The sequence below is a fragment of the Canis lupus genome, chromosome 5, assembly GCF_011100685.1.
Source record: "Canis lupus familiaris isolate Mischka breed German Shepherd chromosome 5, alternate assembly UU_Cfam_GSD_1.0, whole genome shotgun sequence".
NCBI classification, from domain to species: Eukaryota; Metazoa; Chordata; class Mammalia; order Carnivora; family Canidae; genus Canis; species Canis lupus.
Genome location: NC_049226.1, coordinates 67,107,012 through 67,127,254, shown reverse-complemented (window position 1 = coordinate 67,127,254; position 20,243 = coordinate 67,107,012). Strand labels below are relative to the sequence as shown.

At 46.8% G+C, this 20,243-nt stretch overlaps 1 long non-coding RNA gene across 3 annotated transcripts in view; it reads right to left on the bottom strand.

Annotated features, from left to right (window-relative positions):
• Positions 1–20,243, bottom strand: part of LOC106558853 — an 81,747-nt gene that overhangs the window by 52,691 nt on the left and 8,813 nt on the right. For all 3 annotated transcript variants that reach the window (XR_005359977.1, XR_005359978.1, XR_005359980.1), the window contains exon 3: positions 724–856. This is a non-coding gene — a long non-coding RNA (uncharacterized LOC106558853). The remainder of the gene's footprint in view (positions 1–723; positions 857–20,243) is intronic.

Here is a 20,243-nt window from a genome sequence, read left to right as displayed (position 1 = left end):
TGCTCAGCTTTGAGACCTCAGGAGACAGGGCAGGAATTGGCTACAGTGACAGGTCAGAGTAGGACAGAGAGGCCTGGTTGGAGATCCCACATTAGGTGTCTCCTGCAGACCCCCCAGAAAGAGCACAGAGTGCTTGGGGTCCTCAGGAATGCAGGTGCCTCCACAGGTCAGCAAGCCTGAGTATTCACCTTCGTGGGCTTGCAGTGGTCCTGGGGACAGTGGGCAGGGATTACCCAATTTATAGGCTGTGCCATTTCTCAGTAATTGCCAAGCAGGTTGGAATTTGGAGGCCGAGTTGCCTGGTTCCAGCTGCTCCAGGAACCAAATCACCAACCAACAGCTGGAGCAAACACTCATAAAAAGTCCCCCAACTTCTGCCCTCCATCTGCTCCCTGGAAAACGTTCACAGCCCTCCGCCCACACCAATAGTGCTGATCTGATCTTTCCCATCAAGCTCCTCTGTGGCAGAGCTTTGGAGTTCCTGAGACTTACTAAATCATTTGGCTGCTGGCTTTGAGAGTTTCTGGAACAAAAGGAAGCTGGATGGCAATTAAACCCACTGAGTTTTCTCTCTTTCCTCTTGATTCCTGGCGGACTCCTTCAGATGGAAGAACTCATTCGCGCAAACGGGCAGGATATCGAATCCAGTGAAGCCACAGTTAGAAGGGCTTAGAGCACAGCACGGACAGAGGAGCACACTCTGATTGCTCGTTCATTACTTACCTAATGGATATGTGCTTGGAGTTCTTGCTTGAGGGGCTTGGCACCAGTGGCTGATGGTCCAGAATGAAGATAGCCTCACTCTTAGGGACAGGACCATCACCTGACACAGACACGTGATAATCACAAACAGGAACTGCAACAGGAAGAGAGTGCGGTGGGTTGAAGAGTCCCTCCTCCCCCCCCCCCCCCCCATTCAGAACCTCCAGATCTGATATGATTCCTTTGGAAATAGTATCTTTGCAAAATTTAAGGTGAGGATGGAGATGAGATCGTGCTGGATGGAGGTGGGCCCTAATTCCATGAAATCTTTGTAAGAGACAGGAAAGGACATGCAGATAGACATGGGGGATGAGGCCATGGGATGAGGCGACAGAGACAGGAATGATGCACACACAAGCCAAGGACTGTCACAAATACATGCTAAGAGAAAAGCACAGAACCAATGATCCCTTTGAGCCTTCAGGGAGAGCACAGCCCTGCTGACACTTTGATTTCAGACTTTTGGACTCTCAAACCATGAGGAAATAAACTTATTTTGTTTTAAGCCACCCAGTTTGTGGTCATTTGTTAAAGTGGCCACAGGAAACAAAAACGGGTCCATGAAGACCAGTGCATGCAGAAGGGGAGGAGCGTCTTCTCCCTGCTGGATCAGGGCAGGCTTCAAGGGAGAGGTGACAGTTGAAATGAGCCTTGAGGATGATGAAGAATTTGCTGCACCAACAGGGAGGAAGGATGGATTCTAGACAGAAGGAATAGCCCACGAAAGCACACAGACACCGATGAGCACAGCTTGTCTGGAAAACTGATGGAAAGTGGGTGCTGGACATGGCCAAGAGGGGGTGAAGTCGTGAAGAAGATTTGTACCCTGCTAAAGAAAGTGGCCCTTCTCCTGGAGGCAAGGGGAGGCCCTGATGCTGGTAGAACGGGGAAGACGTGTGACTTATCTTTAACTCAAGGTTCACATATAGATAATGAAGTGACCAGTTCTGAAGGGTACAGCTCAATGAATTCTGAAATACGCATACACCTAGGTCGAGGCACAGAATATTTCTAGTACCCAGAAGGAAGCTCCCTGGAGCCACTTTTCGGCCAGTTGCTCAACTCCCCAGAAGCAACCACTCCCCCGACTTTCATCAAAATCCTAGCTTCATTTTGGCTGCTCTTGAACTATATGCACTGAATCATACAGTATATATTCTTGGGTGCTTGGCTTCTTTCACTCAACATTCAGCCATGTTATTGCAAGTATTAGTACTTTATTCTTCCTCTTTCCAGAGTAATAACATTCCATTATACGACAAGCCACAGTGTATTTATTCATTCACCTGTCGGTGGAGAATAGAAGGCTATCACGAACAGATGGCATGAGCACTGGTACATATGTTTTTGGTGAACGTATGCTTTCGTTTCTCTGAGTATGCACCTGGGAGTGGAAGTGCTGGGCTCTAGGGTGGTCACGTAGTCTGCTTTAGTAGGTATCGGGGAGATGTTTTTTAGTAGTATTATCAGAGCTGGGAATCCCCGATAAGCCTATACTGATGGCTTGTGGCCAGTGTCTGTTCTGATTGCTCACTATCTCATCCTGATGGAAGTGGTCCCTGCTGTCCTGGTGGTTACACAAGTACATCTCCTGTGCTTGATCATGGTTGAAGATGGGTTCAAGGAGGGAGGGAAGAAGAAGACGAGTTAAGAGAGCATTGCTGAGTGATGGGGACCTTGGAAATGCAATGAATTGGCAGGTGTTTGGATAGTTGTTCTTGGTGACCAGTTGGCTGCAGGGATTGAGGGGGAGAGGTGAGGTGAGCTCCAAATACTCTGCTTCCTTGGAAGGTTTGGTGGGATTATATCTCAGGAGACACAGAAAGAGCACAGAAGGAAGAACAGATTTGGGGGGAGGGGGTTAGAAAAGGATTCAGGTGGACATCCTTTCATCCTCAGGTGAAGCTGTGGGGGACAGATACCTCTTAGGGTGGCTGATAATTTATAATCCCCCTTCCCAAAGAAAAGCCTCTGGTACCCACTTCTGGGCCCCAGCAGGGCCGTTGGAGCTGCAAGCCTGTTGGTTGCTCAGAGGAGGTCAGCTGACTCGGGCTGAGCCTATAAAAATAATTTTCCTGGGAATCTGAAACTTTGAACTGAGAGAAGCAGAATCTGAAAGTATTGAGGAGAGCCACATTGATGGAAACTTCCAGAAAGGTAATGCCTGAACTCCTGTGGCATAGGTCCTCAGATGCCCTCATTCTGCCTTTCCTGATATTTGGTGGTTTGACAACTGGATCCCTTCAGATTAATGCCTGTTGCTGCCTGTATTAGAGCCAATCAAGTGCCATAACTCATGACCCCAACATCTCAGGGCTTTAACCAGATCTGCGCTATTTCTCCCTCACTACATCTGCCGAGTGCCTTCCTCCATGCCAACATGCAGGGACCGGGATGAATGCATCTGTGGCTGTGTACCCTTTTGGGTCCCTGGATGGAAGGGTAGCATGTGGAAGTGTTGACAAGCCAAGTGTGGAAGGGGAGAGCACCACTTCTGCTCATAATGCAATCAAACATATCTAACTGCAAAGGATTCTAGAAAACACAGCCCAGCCTTGTGCCCAGGAAGGAAGGGGAGAACTGTCATCTACACTGCCCCCTCATGCCCACCCCACAGTGTCCAGATTGTATCTGAAATTTATACTTAAAACAAGCATAGGATTCAGCTAGCCAAGGCCTAGGCTCTGAGCTAAGTGGCATTCACTGTCTTTGTTCATTTTAAGACCACTTGCTTTTGTATATATCCAAGCCGTAGGCGTCAGGCCTGTTAACCAGATTCCTGGAAATTCCTCAAACAATAAAATAAAGTGGGTTTGGGTAGGATCCCACTCTCCCCGCCTCAGGCGACTTCTGCTCTCTCCATGTCTTTGCCCCTTTCTCTTCTTTACGATGAGGGGCCCTTTGACTAAGCATGGGTCTCTCTCTCTTTTTGTCATCCCTACACCTTCCATGTTGTTAGGTCTCTGCTAGAAGAACGAGCAAGAGGGGATGCGCGGTGTACTGCATTGCAGCTGTGCTAAGAAAAAAATGTATCTTCAGGGCTTGAGTCAGAAACTTGACTTCTTGATTCCACATTCAGTAATCTGGCCTAATATGCTTGCCTAATACACCCACCAGTGTCCAGGCTGTCAAGGCAGGAAGGCTTCTCTATCCTGAAGCTTTATAAAGGTTGCCTGATAAGTTACAAAAGCCTAAAGGAGAAGCTGAGGGGCAATTACCTCCCTTCCCAGGGAAAGGGAAAGACCCAGGTAATACCTCAGGAGGATTAGCCTTGGGGCAATTACCTCCCTTTCCATGGAAAGACCCAGGTAATACCCAGCTGCAACCTCAGAGTCAAGGGGAAAGGACCAGCCCAAAGGCTGGTCATAGAGGAGGTGGGCAGCTGAGGAACAGACCGTAGTGTTCTCAGATGCTTGGACATCAGTCAGGCCCTCTTCCTGTTTTAGAGCTGAGCCAACTGACTTGCAAAAGCAATTGCCCAAGTGCATAACAGAGTGTAAACATGTGTCCTATTTTCTATAAAGTTATCATAATCACAATTAAACATGGCCACTATCAATACCACCCAGTGGGCCTTGGTGATATTAGTGTCTATTACTCCTGGTCAGGGAACTGGTGGAAACCTTAGCCAGGATGACAGTGTTCTTGCTTGCAGGCCACCTCCTGGGTTCTGCAGGCAGTTTTCTGTGGGCCTCACACTTCCTCTTTTCACACTTGGATAAATTCCTATCCATTGAGGCCTTTGTCAAGTGGTAATTTCTTCTTCTGTCAAGTGATAATTTCTTCTTCTCAGAAAGGTTGTGAAAAGTAAATGCAGAGAATACCTATGTCTAGACCATGGCGAGTCCTCAGTAATCATAACCACTGGATGACAATGGTAAGGGTGATGATGGTGGTAATGGTGATGATGGTGTTGGTAATAGTGGTAATGGTGATCAAGATGATGATGATGGTGGTGGTGGTGGTGATGGTGGTGATGCTGATAATGGTGGTAGTTGTGGTCATTGTTGTTGATGGCATGATGACGTATTTTTGGTTTTCTTTCCTGAAATCTCATTAGTAATAGGCTGAATGAGACTTTCTTTATTTCCATCCAAAGGATTCTATTTTTACTAACCTGAGCCATATTGGAGCCTGTGGCAATAAGAAAAGTCAGGAATACTGATCTTCTATTTAAAATGTTCATTTTTTAAATTATAGAATTGTTTGCATTAGTTTTAAGTTTTTGAAATCTGGCACTAAAAATATTTCTTACTTGAGTACTGAGTTCTTTGGTGGCTCCTTAAATGGTGCAGGTGAGGCAAGTGCCTCAATAGCCCCTCGCTGATTCTGGCCCTGTGCTTTGATGGTGATGCTGACATTTCCTATTGTCCATGTTGTCATGGCTCCATGTTGCTGCTCCTCAGCGTCCCACATGACACTCTTCTGGGGACTCTGACCCTGTCTTTACAGGGCTGTATTTGGCATCTTTATGTTTCTGACCTCGCACAGCAAAGGGAAGTTTGTTTTAAAGAGTTGAGGGCTAGAACAGGGACTTCTTGATTGGGGTCCGACTTATGACACAAGCTCCGCATTGAGTCTGGAAAATGGGCTTCCTGTATTTCTTGTGCAACACAAGTAAATTTCCCTCCATACCCCAGCTGCATGGCTCCATGGACATTTCCGGCGACCCTGCTCCTCAACCACTGCCATGTGGACTAACCCTTGGTCTCTGAGGAATAGATCCTGGGCGGCTGCAAGGCAAGAGCACCCAGGGAAGTCAGCAGCTGGCCGAGTTTTCCAACTGTGGCCGAGTTGGCTCCTGGTTCTATAATCAGACACGATATAGGGCGGAAACTAGGTTTCATCGAGCAGATAGATTTGTGAGGATATTTATGATTCAGATAATGCTCCAGATGTTGACTGTTCTCACATGATTTCAGAAGTTTAGATCTTTAAACAATCTTGGAAATTGTCTCGTCTCCAACAGTTTTTAAACCGTGCTCAGCAGAACACTCAGGTTCCAAGGCTTCGAGGGGTCCCTGGGGCTGGTTCCAAGATTGGATGGTGGAGGGACGAGAGGCTCAGTGGGCAGAACTTTGGGTCCCTCTCCAGCTTCACACAGAACAACTGCATGTGATTTGCTCTACACACAGGGCCTCTGGTGTGTTTGTTTAAAGAACTGAATCTCTGATTAAAAATAGTTTTAAAACCATGAACCCAGTTCAGAGGCTCTCAGTCCTGGCGGCATACTGGGAATCACTTAAGGAATTAAAAAAAAAAATCCAAGGCCCAGGCCCTATACCCAGAAATTCAGATTTAATGGGTCCATGGTGGGGTAGAGGCATCAGTATTCAAAAAAATCTTCCCAGATGACTCTGATGTACCACTGAGGTTGAGGACTGCTAATCTGGGCCAGCATTCTTCTTCGTACACATGGAAAATTGGGGTTTCTGGAGGTCAAGTGGCTTTACATAAAGCCACGTATTAGTTCCTCTGCAGGCTGGATTAGAACCCTGATCTTGTAGCTATGGGTCACTGCTTCTTAGACTCTACAGCACACACACACACACACAGACACACACACACACACACAGGGAAAGATAACCCAGTTATCCTATATGCATGGGATTTTCTATGGTTTCATTTTCACATTTGGACAAATATTTTCAGTCCAACATTTGAGTATCTGCGGGAGAAAAACCTCAACCAGGAAAGGACATTGATATTTATACTTTTGCTGGGAAATAGAGGCATTAAGGTCACAAGTGAGTGGCCCCCCCCCCCAGACCACACAGATCCACGGAGCACCAAGCAGGCCCAGAGCGCCCGCTCCCAGGCTTGTGGTTGAGCCCGACTGCTTCATGCTCTGAGTTCCGAGTTCCCTTGGGAATGCTGTCCCAGTGCTAACTGGTTGATGAAGACAAATTGTTAATACTGGGCAAGCGTTTTGTGTTTTCCAGGTCAAGCTTAGTTTTTTTTCTCTCTCTAAGAGGAGAAAAAGGAGAGAAATAAGCGTGTAGAATTGGCCTCTCTGAGTACAAAGTGTACATAATTAACCGTTAAAGCGGCCTGCCGATGGTGGCGGTGGGGAGCTGGTAAGAGGCACATGGAAGGCACGACACAGAGAGCCTGGGGGGTGGCTCCGTGCCTGCCCATGGCAGGGGTGACCAGCCCAGGTAGCGCCTGCCTGAGGCCTCACAGCCAACGGGAGGGTGCCTGCAAGTGGGAGCAGAGGCAGCAGGGAGCAGAGGCAGCAAGGGGGAGCTGGAGAAGGTGTGCCGACATCTGAAGTTACAAATGCTTGTGTGTCTCATGGGGAAATGGGGGTGCAGAACGGGGTCCACGTGCCCTGAGGAAATTTGGAAGCCAGGTCCGAAGACATCTATCTGAAGCTTCTGCTTCCACACTTGGAATGCTCTCTCTTGGAAGCCTGGTGCCGTGCAGTGAGAAGCCCAGGCCGCCTTCCGGGGAGGGGGGTGTTGGGGAACACCAGGCCCTGGGAGGTTTTCTTCTTCCACCTCCTGCACAGCCCCCACGACCCTGTTCTTCGCACCCAGCCAGCCCACCTCACAGCATCTGTGGAAGGCACACACCTCATCCCCTGGACTGCTCCACAGCGGCCCTTCCACACTGTCATCCCTCTGTCCTGGCATCCCCTTCACTGGCACATTCCTTCCACGTTTTTAAGTTCAAATTCTCTGGACCCTGAGTGAATCAAATGACCTTTGTGAACATTTTTGAGGTTAGAGATTTCTGGCCAGCTTATGAATTATTTTTCCTATGGGTTAAGTGCTAAGCCCTGAGTAAGTTGGTGTGACCAGGATAAGGCAGCCGGTGGGTGGGAGATGTGGGATCCCAAGGATGGCATATCTTCCTAGGAAGCGGGAAGTTTACAGATACACATAACATACCTACCTGCATACCTGTACGTCTATATTACGTCTCTCTCTGCATCTATACTTACACCTGTACCTGTACAAATGCCTGTACCTGTATTGTATCTATACCTATACCTATGTTTGTCTTCCTTCTTCCCTCACCTTCCTAGGACCTCATGTTGGAGAGGGTTGCATTTTAGGACCATGAAGGACCCCGTCTTACTTGTTTGCTTATTTATTTCCTTTCGTCTTCCATCTCCTTCTTGTTTTCTGTTGACCATCATTCTGATGGATTCAATGCAAACATTTTTGTTGCAGCATAGAATCGAAAAGCTGGACTTCCTGGTTTTGAGTCCCAGATCTGATACTGATGAGCTGGGTGGCTTGAAGCCTCAGTGTATAGAAATGGTCCCTGCCTTAGAGGGTTGCTGTAATAATTGTGTCAAAGGATGCGTGCACAGGCACTTAGAAGTAGGTAGGTATCAGTGTACTTAGAACACTACTGGGTACATGCCCTTCAGAGGGTTAGTTATCCAGTGCATTCTTGCAAAAGATACACCTTGTTCCTCATACTTGGGTACTTACAGGGTATAAGTAGTATCCAGTATGTGTCTCATTCTATTACTTGTTTCACTCAGCGTGTTTCATTCATATATATGAATTATTAACTTTTCTCTGCATTAAATGTTCTTCACAAAGATACTTCTTAATGGCTGCATACTTTTTTTGCACTTAAAAAAAATCAATTCTGTATTCTTGAACACTTAGGTTGTCCCCAGCACTTTGCTATAAAAACACTTCATTCTGTATCCACATTCATACGCTCATGTGTGATCTCCAGGTTTTCCTTAGATGGCATTACTGTAGGTGGGCCAATGGGCCTGGACGTGGTGAGGGGTCTGGCTACATACCACCCACTGTCCCTTCAGCCTGGCTGCACTAACTCAGACTCTGTTAAGCCACGTAGAAGACGCCAGTTTCCTCTTTGTCCTTCATGGTGGCCAACAAGGTGCATTTTCATGGTGAAATATAAACTCTTTGGCCCTGAGATCTTGACCTATAGTCCCCATTGAAGGCAGAATGAGCCTTATCCAAGAAAGCTAACGTTAGAGAAGAGGCAACGTTCAGAGAAAGACAGTGTCTCTCATGGCAGGAAGCAGGAGAACAACACAGAGGGACAGAGAGACCTTAGGTCTCTGATGTCATGGGGACCTCTGCTGAGCACAGAAACAAGAGCTGGTGATGGAAGGAGGCTGGCAGGGCCAGCTGGGGGATGGAGAAGGCTCTGCTGCCTTTCCTGGAAGCGAGCTGCCTCCTGGTTACACATTACGTTCATTGTGATTGTAAGTACGGGTTTGCCTTCCCTAATGGCAGGGTTGGGTAATGATGTGGTGATGGGGCATGCTTTACCCAAGAGGATCTGGGCTACAGATTCCCGATTCAGATGGAATGCTAGGCTGTTTGATTTTCAACTCCCATCATTTGATTGTATTTATTGAGCTGGGAATGTGGGGAGGCTAACTCTCTCTCTGATTTTCTGTGTGTGGGGGGGTTGTTTTTAATTTGGAAGTGCAGCTAGAGAACAGACAGTGGCTATTATTCCCACTGGAAAAGGATCCCTTGACAATGCAGGGGTTGGAATTTGTGGTGGGGTTTTGTAGGGGAGAAGCAAAGGATATCGGTTGGCTTGCCTAAGATGGTCTGGGAGCGAAGTTCAGAGGTTTGAGTACTGGGGGCTCTGAAAGTGAGTCAAGGATCCAGATCTCCCTCCTTTCTCCTACCAACAGCCAGTGAAGGGAACTGGGTGTGTTGCAGGTGCTTTGGTGCTTAAATTGTGTATCACTCAGGAATGCTATCAGCAACAAGTAACTCATTTAAGACCAAGAGCTGGTACACATGGGAGGTTACTTTTCTCACAGGACAATAAGGTTGGAGGAAGCAGTTAGCTAAGCAACATCAATACTCTATAAAGTGGCATCTTGGAGATTTTCTTAGCTTCTACCCCACGATGTTGCAGCTGCTCTGAGTATCTCGTTTTCTGCCCACCCCAATCTCTTTCTACTAAGCATCCTCTTTTAATTTATGGAAAAAAATGGTTCCAATCCTGTTTCAGAGAGCTATATGGTAATCTCGGGTAGGGGCACTGCCTTCAAGCTGCAGGCTGCTGGAGTGGACGGCAGTGAACCCAGAGGAGGTCCCCGTGTATGTCTAACTGCTCACCCCTATCTCACCCCCAGGCAAGGGAAGCAGCTGAGCAGCCAGCTCACTTGGTTCTGAGTCCACAGTCTGACACCTTGTTTAGTTTCTGACACAGGTTATTATTAGAAGGTAACCAGGAATAGAACACTTGCTCTGCCTTGGATGCTCAGATCTGGATTAGAATCTCAGACCCACCAGTTTGGCCTGTGTGACTGTGGGCAAATCTGAGCATGCCTCTGTGCCTCAGTTTCTCCATCTACCAAATGGAAATGAGAATGCATAATCAAGAATTGTGAAGTATAGAGGGAAAGTATGAAATGTCCCCAGTACTGTTCCTGGTACAGCAGGCTCAGTAATTGGTCACCTCTTGTCATGATTCTTGTGGTTGGAGGGGGGTAGCAGAGGAGCCAGTGTTTCTTCCCTGAGGACATGGACAAAGGGAAAAAATAAATGTGATGGCACTTGTCTTTGCTTTTGCTCCCACTGGGGGCTATGATGAGTGTGTAGGCTATGGGTTTAATACACAATATGCATGCTGTGGATTCTAGAACAGCTTTCCACGTACAGCCAGGTGCTCAGGATTAAACCCCTGCAGCACCCGCTATGCAGATGTCAAAGCCCATTATAGGCATTGCAGGAAATTGCACTGGTTGAGATCTTTAATCTGCAAAGAAGGCTCTTCTTATCCACCATGTGAGTGATGATGAACAGATGTGCTGGAATGTAAGCAAATAGGTATGGCCTCCTCTGACAATTACTACCAACCCACTAAAAATTCTGCTTTCGCATTACAGAACAAGGGGACTAGGGACTTGGCATCATGGAGAAACCACTAGACATTGTGGCCTTCCTATGTCTGTAAACCACTGCACCCGGCATCTTGGGGTAGTCAGGGCAACCAGCTCCAGCTGTCCTCCATGGGATGCTTCTTTGGAACGAGCTTCTGGAACAATTGCGGCATCACCAGCAGTGGTGGAAAGTAAATGGATAAATGGGGGGGGGGCAGTTTTACAAACAAAGCCACATCTGAGCATCTGGATTGAATTTGACAAAGAGTTGGCAGTGGATGGACTCTTAGGATCCACGGAGTTCAAACTCTTATATGACAGATGAGAAAACTATAACCTAGAAGGGAAGTGACTTGCCTAAGGTCATGTAACAAGTTGGTGGTAATGCAATTCAATTCAATCCATTCACCCATCCACCCACCCACCTATCCATTCATCCATCATCCAACCATCTATCCATCCATCCATCCATCCATCCCTCTCTCCATCCATCCACCCACCCCTCCACCCCTCCACCCCTCCATCCATTCATCATCCAACCAATTAAAGATACATGCTTAAGATTTCTGATGTGCTAGGCACCATACTAGGGTACCAAGAAGCATATTGGATCCCCATACTCAGGAAGCTTATGTTCCAGTGGAGGAGACTGGTTATAGCAAATCAGGTGCTGAATTTCAACTGGGATCATTGTTGTGAGAAAAAAAATCAGGATTTTAGGAGAGATGATCCTGGGATCAGGAAGCACTCTCAAAGGAAGTAATCTTTAAGCTGAGACCTGAAGAATGAGTAGTACCAGCCAGACAAAGGAAAGGGTGGAGGTAGAAGAGAGCATTTCAAGCAGAAGGAAGTCTCTAACAAGAGAAGGAGCATGGGACACTAAGAAAATGAAGGAAGACTAGAAATGTGGGGAGGCTGGCAGCACAAAAGCTCAGGCTTATAGCTTCCTGGCTGAGCAGTGTTTCCACTAAGTTCTGCAGACCCCGTCCCCTGGCTTGTACCTTCCCTAATTCTCTTGTTTGGAAAGAATTGGTAATGAAAATTTTTAGCTGATTCACTCTAGAGAAGGTTCATTCTGGACTGGTTATGGTTTATAAATAATATCCACCTGATACAGCACACATAATAAAGAGATTATTTCCCCAAATAAGAAGTCTGGGGTTCTCCATCCTATGGTGGAATTAATTTCTTAGTGATGGCAGGACCCTGGGTAGCATCTCTCAAGTTTTCCTGACCTTCTAGCATAGTCACAGGGGGCAGGTATTTATTTAGGCATCAGATCATTGTATGATTGCTTCCAAAGGCAGGCAGATGGAGAAGCAACCTCACTCTTTTTATCAGGGAGAAAAACAGTTTTCCAGGAGTCTTACAATATAGTTTCTTTTATTGCTCATTGGCCAAACTGTGTCCTCTGCTAGCTGTAAGAGAGGCTGAAAAGTGGTTGCCTGGGGAGATAAGGAAAAGAGATTTGCCTATGGCTGCTGGACCACTAGCTGACACTCTGTCACATGCCTTTAGCTGTTAGGGCAGTAAAGCCACCTGAAGGAACGAATCTTTCCATTCCCAATTATGTAGTCCTGGTGATTATTACCTATTTTTGCAACTCATGTTTGTTAGTATTTCAGTGTGTGATACGGTGACTTGCTCAACCTGGTGAAGAGCAACTGGAAAGTCAAATGGAGAAAAAAAAAAATAACCCCAATCCCTACTTCACAGCATAAAGAAACATTGATTTAAAATGTATCAAAGAGGGAATCCCTGGGTGGCTCAGAGGTTTAGCGCCTGCCTTTGGCCCAGGGCGTGATCCTGGAGTTCCGGGATCAAGTCCCACGTCGAGCTCCCTGCATGGAGCCTGCTTCTCCCTCTGCCTGTGTCTCTGCCTCTCTCTCTCTCTCTCTCTGTGTGTCTTTCATGAATAAATAAAAAAATAAATAAATAAAATGTATCAAAGATCTAAATGCAAGAGCTAAAAGTATGAAGCTTCTAAACTTCACAAACGTGGAGTAGGCAAAGACTTCTCAGACATGTCAGAAAACAAAATAAAAAAAATCGATAAATTGAAATTCAAAATTTAAAAAATATTATTAAAAATGAAAAAGCATGGGGATCCCTGGGTGGCTCAGCGGTTTGGCGCCTGCCTTTGGCCCAGGGCGCGATCCTGGAGTCCCAGGATCGAGTCCTGTGTCGGGCTCCCTGCATGGAGCCTGCTTCTCCCTCTGCCTGTGTCTCTGCCTCTCTCTCTCTCTCTCTCTGTATCTATCATAAATAAAATAAAAATAAATCTTTAAAAAAATGAAAAAGCAAACATCAGGTGGAAGGAAATAGCAACAATACATATACTTAGATATTGTTGTGTGTCCAGAATACAAAAGAACTCTTACAAAGTGATATTAAAAAGACAATTACAAATGACCAAGAGAAGGAGAATATCCAATAGACACACAAAATGCTCAACATCATTAGTTATTAGTAAACACAAATTTAAACTAGTGTGGAAATATTACATGCCCACCAGAATGGCTAAAATTAAAGATTGATGCTACCAGGTGTTGGCGGGGATAAGGAACAACTGGAACTCTCATATATTGTTGGTGGGTATATAAAATGGACAGCCACTTGGAAAGGCAGCTTGGCAATTTCTAATAAAGTGAGAGAAATTAAAACACATGCTTACAAAAGGACTAGCATGCAAATGATCAGAGCAGTTTTACTGATAGTGGTCAAAAGCCTCCTAAAACCCTAACATCCATCAACAGGTTAATTAATGGACAATCTGTGATAAATCCATATGATGGAGCAATACTCAGCAATAAAAAGGAGCAAGGTTCTGATATGCAAAGCAATATTGATGAAGCTTAAAATATTATCCTGTGTGGAGGAAGTGAGATAGAGGAGTACATACGGCATAATTCCATTTAAATGAAGTTCTAGAACAGGCGAAATGAATCTATAGCTTTGACATCAGATGAGGGGTAGCCTGGAGTAGAAGGATTGATTTAGAGGGGCCATGGGGATTTTTGTGGCGATATAAATGAATGAAATAAACTGTATGTTCATTGGGGTTATGGCTGCATTGTATATACATTTGTCAAAATTTGAAATGGACGCATCTTATTGTAAATAAATTTTGCCTCAATAAGATTGATTTCAAAAATCTGTCCCAAAGCAGAAAAATGTGTATTCATGTTACCCTCAGGCTAATGGAAATGTCTACTGGGCTCTTAAAATAATGGCCACATTTTAATCTTTGTGGGAGGTGTAGTGAGAGCTGAGATCTTTCCAGGGCGGCTGCAGTATCATAGCTGGGTGTTGGGCAATCGCTCTGAATGTGGTTATTATTGGGAAAATGTGTCTGCATAATGCAATCAGGGTTTGCTAGAGCCTCAACCTCATTATGAGCTTCACTAAAGCAAGAGTTGGGGAATCTGGCTACACACACACACACACACACACACACACACACACATACACACACAGAATCACACACACACACTCCAACTCCCTCCACCCTGAAATACAGAACATAGATTTATCTGTTCTCTGTAGAGAATGAGGAATAGGGAGAGTCAGGCCCCTGGGGCTGGAATATGAGACCTGCCATCATCCTTGGTTGTTACTGTCATTACAGGAAGGGCTGCCATTTATGAAGCATGTCCTTCGTGCAGACACTACACTATCTGCTCTAGCTACACTGTCTAATCCAAGCCTCTCAGCATTACTGTGAGGTAGAGAACTGTCTTCTGATTACGGGGAAGTCAAATCTCTAAGAGGGTCACACGCTCAAGGCAGTAAGTTATGGTCTCAGTTGTTCACTCCTCCCTATATCCATGCCTTTGGGTGTGACTGTGAAGGGCTCTCCCACTGTGGACTGGGCAGCATGCTTCACCCCTGGACCTTGGCCTCATCCACATGACTTGCTTTGGCCAATGGGGCATTAGCCAGCATGAGGAAAGTAGGAGCTTGATATGGGCTCCCGCAGTGGGATGTGTTCTCCTGTGTCTTTGCCATGCCATGAGGACGTGCCTGAGTTTATGAGAAACAATGCGGCTGAGTTGATTTCGCATTTGTCCTGGCTGTGGCCAGTCCGAATCAGCCACAGCCCACCAATCTCAGTAATGTGAGCAAACCCAGCACAGATGAGCAGAGCTGACCCGCAGCTCACCCCAGATACATGAGCAACATACATTTACTGTCCTCAGGACACTGAGGTTTTGTGGTTGGTTATTATGCAGCACTATTACATCAAGAAGTAACTATATGCCTTCATCCTTTGGAGCATACTGAAGACCTATCTGGGGCATCTCCCAAGGGCAGAGTTGTAGGCACACATCAATTTCTTCTCCCAACGGAGCGATCTGAAGCCCTAAGAATCCTGGCCCCAGTGTCCCAAATTAGGCTAGTCAAACGCTGGGTCATGGAGCACAGAGGAGTGGTTAGTCCATTTAGAGAGTAGCAACCAAATTACAAGAAGATACACGTTTTAAAATGGAAACAAATGGGACCGAGAGCTTCTCGATTATCTGTGTGCACCGACTAGGAGCTTGTCCTCTTGATGATGCTATAGACCGTCATTGTGCAGGCCTGGGCGGGCCTGGGTCCTGTGTTGGTAACTCTGAGATGCTGCTGATGCTGGTGGTCCAGGAACCACATTTTGAAAAGCAAAGGATGAGATTTCCTGCTAGACTGGAATAGACAAATCATCAGGGTCCCATGCCCATCTTAAGAGCATGTTTATTTTTGAGGACATTGATTTCAAATGTGTGTGTGTGTATGTGTTGGGATGTGCACACTTAAAAAAATGGGATCCAAGAAAGTGAGGAACACTGAACCAGAACCAGAAGCAGGACTCGTGTCAAAAGACAAATACGCTCAGGTGGAGTTTGGCTATGGATCATTTTGACTATATTTTAAACATCAGAACGTCACTGTGAGGGACATATGCCTTATCTAGTCCCACGGTGCTTCCATTACGAAAATTTGAACCTGTGCCATTTCCTGTGGTGAGGGCTTACACAGAGGGGTGAGAAGGGCACATCTATTTTGGATTCTCATTTCAAAACCTCCCAATATCACCGAAATCAACTGGCACAAACAGAGGGCTTGGAAGTTTCTTTCATAGAAATGCAAAGTGTGCCTATCAATGAAGCGCATACAACCGGGGCGGAAGAGCCCACCAATGGCCGCTCCATCAACTTTGGCAGATGTATACATTATGCCTTTTGATCTCCAAGGATGCTGTATTTAGATGACATAATGCGCTTTTGGTTATCTTTCTCCAAGGTAGAAGGGACGTAAGCAGATATCCACTTTTGCAAGATAAAATTAGCACCTCTTTGCTGGAAGATAAACATTTTCAGCAGGAAAGCTCTGATTAAAGTACAAAGCAGCCAAGGGGTATGAGGCTGTACCCCTTTGAGTGAAATTCCTATTTATAATAAAAGGAAATAGCATTGGTATGACATAGGGCGGGGAGGCGCAGCCACTGTTCCCAGCGTTGAAGCGGTGGCTCCAATGGCAGCCATTCTGCAGGGTACCACCAGGGTTTGGTTCTATGAACTGGGGATCAGGGTAGGAAAGTGGAGAAGGATGCTCTGTGCACAACCTGACTCACAGCAAGGGCTCCTCTGGGCTGTGGCACCTTCCAGGGCTGCTGCGAGCAGCCGTGCGGTTTGCTCCCTGAGCCTCCATCCTTGGCCAAGGGGTCATTGGGGTGGCAGTCCCACCCACCCACGGGAAGCTCACCAACCCCTCACTCCATGTAGGGCTTACTCTGCCCAGAGCGCAGTCACCCCGATAATTTTCGCAACAGCTCTGGTGGCCCTGCCTGTTCCTCCAGGAGCTTTTCGCGGATTCCCACTTCTGTGCTTTGCCCACAGAGTCCCGGCCCTGGCCAGTCTTTCGCTCTCCACCTTTCACCCTATAGTAGAGGCCGTGGGACTGTGCGTGGAAAGAGTCTGGGGCTGCTCACATCTGGGGAAACCACGGAGGTTTGCACTTTGCTCTAGACTTTTCATTTTTCTCCATTGGATGGCTGTTGTTCAAATCAGGAAATGTCAGCTCAGGAAAGCTTCACCAAGCTGCCTTTGCTCGCCGAGCCTCCCGGTAGACTGGTAGCTACTCTTCCTCTTCTGTAGGAGGCATCCAGGGAGCTGGACAAGTATCTGCGGTTGTCTGCTGGGTGCCCGTGGCAGACACTAGTGGGGACCTGCTCGGGGGTGGCCCTGTCCTTGCCAACCAGCAAAAATGACAGACCAAAGTGTGGCAAGGGTGACAGGAAGGGGATATCTCTGGGGAGAGGCCAGAGCTACTCTAGGGCCCGGTATTCAGAGGCAGCCAGATGAGAAAGGAAGGCAGGTGAGGAGGAACCATGTGTGTGCAGCGGCTCAGAGATATGGCTAACCGAGGGAGGCCTGGTTGGCTGGGCCACAAAGACAGGACAAGACCACTGTGGGGCCAAAACCCAATAACTGGAGTGCCATGAGTCCCTTGGGTCGTTCTGGCTGCACTCCATGAACGATGGGTGGCCACACGGTCCACTTTGTCCATCCCCAGTTGGGGCTGTTGTCCCACCTATGCCCAGCAGTGTGCAGGTTTGAAACAGTAGATGTATTTCCCTCTCTGAAGGACTTTGAGCAAAAGGATGACACACTGACCTTGGGGAGTGAAAGGCCATCCCAGCTGCTGTGTGAGGTTGGCTCCAGGGAGCAGGTGCGGACAAGGGAAGAGCAGCTGTTGACCGGGTCGACTGTACCGGGGAAAGAAAGCAATCTGGTGTTTTGGCGGAGCCCTGGACACAGGCTCTGCACTGGCATTAGTCCGGGAGGCACAGTGTCTTGGGGGTCCCGGAAGGTCAGGGGATTAGCAGGGTTTTAGTTGTGATACGGCCAGTGGGTCCCCAAACCCACCTGTGGTTGTCTCCCCAGTTCTGGAGGGTGTATGTGCAGTGGATATGCTGAGCCACTGGCAGCACCCAGGGCAGGGGGCATGGTGGGGAGAGGAAGGGGCCTGTCTAAGGGGATTCCACAGCTGAGGACAGCCATTCTGAGTCCCCGGGGTGCTGCTCCCTGGCCTCTGTCCCGGGCATCCCCAGAGTACATACCGTCTGGAGGATGGGCTGCCTGCCTACCAGGATTTCCCCTCGGGTCTGGGCTCACCCTTCAGAGGACCTGTGTTGACTGTTTCTCCACTTTGGTTGCAATGGCCTAGGAGACACGCAGAACCTGCCGACACTCCCTCAGCACCCAGCTAAAAGGGACTCCAGACTTGTAAGGATGGATCAGTCCGTTGATACCCTCTATGATAATAATGATAGCAACGCTGACCTGGAGTTTACCCTGTGCTCATTTTAAGGGCTGCAGATTCAAAGCAGGTAGTGATTTGGCTCGGGGCCCACTCTTGCTGCTTTGGAGGGTCCTCCTTCCTGCCCCTCCCCGGCATCAAAGCTCTCATGTCCTGAAGCTCTGCATCAATTCTGGCTTCTGCATGCAGGTAGTCACTTGCACCATGGTATGAACTTCTGTCCCTGCTTTTCCATCCCTCTTGGGGAAGGCATTTTATGACTTACATCTCATTGTGAATGAATAAGACTTATTTCCAGGAGCAACATTCAAGTAAAAGAGGCAGAGTCAGGAGGGGCTTGCTAGGTGTACCTGCACCATAACGTTCAGACCACCTCTGATGCCCTTCCCTGAGCAACCTTGGCTTCTTTGCCATCTGCTTTCTGGGCTGCCAAGCCCCTGGAGCTGCACCTGCTCCTGCAAGGAGAGTTCCTAGAGACCTACTGTGACACACCTACCACCCACCTTCACACCAAGCCTCTTTCATGGCAGGCACACATGTGAAGGGTCTGTCACTATAGAGATAAGCAGTGTTCAATGCCTTCATGTCTCTGAAACCAGCTTCCCTGTCATCACCTGTGCTTAGCTCATCTGGGAAAACAGGCCCCTTACTGGGTTCCCTCCTCCAAAAATAATAGTTTTTTAAATTAAAAAAAAAAAAGGATTTGATATTCAATACATCAAAGAGAGGAAGAAATACTTTGATGTAATTTTGATTTTACAGTTTAGCATTGATTTTATTTTTATATTTTTTAAAAGATTTTATTTATTTATTCATGAGAAACACAAAGAGGAGAGAGAGAAAGAGGCAGAGGGAGAACCAGGCTCCATGCAGGGAGCCCGACGTGGGACTGGATCCCGGGTCTCCAGCATCAGGCCCTGGGCTGAAGGGCGCTAAACCACTGAACCACCCAGGCTGCCCTGATTTTATTTTTAGTTATATCTTGGTCAGTCTTGTTTTGGTCTTTGACTTAATCCACCCCTGGCTACTTCATGGATTCTCCTTGCTTAAAACCTCTGAGAGTTTGTGTTGTTAGAAGAAATATTCCCTCCAGGTTCTCAGGTATCAGCTGATCAATGTTGACATTTAATCCAGTCCAGGGCAGGTTGAGATAAGCCCTGAAAAGATTATGAGGCTGTCCCTATACCTGTATGAAATTCAACATAAAAGCAATACTAAACCATGAAAAAAGCCATAAGGAAATCCAGCAAAGAGCTGACAGTAGTGATTATATTTTATAGTAGGCATATTTAATGTGACTTGCTTCATTGGTTCATCTTTGTTAACTGCTTCTCTGATTTTTTCCAATTTTTTAGTCATATATTTCTCCATTTTCCCTTCTATTGCCTTGTGATTTTCTTGTTAATCTACAGAGGTTCTTTCTGTTTCTGGGCTTCTATGCTTTTTCAGCCATCTCACTTGTTATATAGGTTTATCTTTCTTGACTTTTAGTGTTTTTTTCTTCAAGTTTAGTTTATATACAGAAAATATATAGCATGCACAAATCTTATATTTATAGCTTGGTGAATTTTATGTACATGTTCACCTTAGTAGAAATATACAATATCCCTAGTACCTGGGGTTCCCCCATTAGCCCTGTTCCTTCACAGCCTATACTTTCCCCTGAAGATGGCCTTTGTCTGACTTCTACCCTCAGTGTGTTCAGGAAAAACATCAAATTCCTCAATGTTCCACTTTGGGCAGTCCACCATGGTGTGCACCCTTCCTGTGAACTTCCAGGACCTCAGAGAGTGGGGGGTCAGTCTTCCTGGTCCTCTTGCCCAGCCCAGATAAAGGAAGCATCTACATCAGCTACACATTGGAGAACCTGGGAGCTTTGAAAACATCCTTATGCCAGGGCCCCACGCATGAGGATTCTGGTTTAATTAGTCTGGGGTGCAGCCTAGGTACTGGGGTTTTTAAAAATCTTCTGTGGTGATTCTAAAGTCTAGCCCAGGTTGAGAACTCTTGCTCCAAATTAAGGAGCTTGGGAAGCCACTCTCACCAAGTTAGTGAAATCAATGGCCACTCAGTGGTTCAGGGACCAGTGACTTTGGGCATCCCTGGGTACTGGTTAAAGATGAACAATCTCAGCCTCACCCAGATCTGCTGAACCTGAAACTGTACGTTAGCCAGACTCCAGAGAATAATGTGCATGTTCTATAGAAGGGCCCTGGATGAGATGAATTCTCAGGTGCCTTGCAGCCTTGGTATCCTGTGGTTTGGCTCCACCCACCTTCCTCCATCACTTAATGGGTATGAGTTTAAAGAGGTGATATGGTTCAGGAACTGTCTT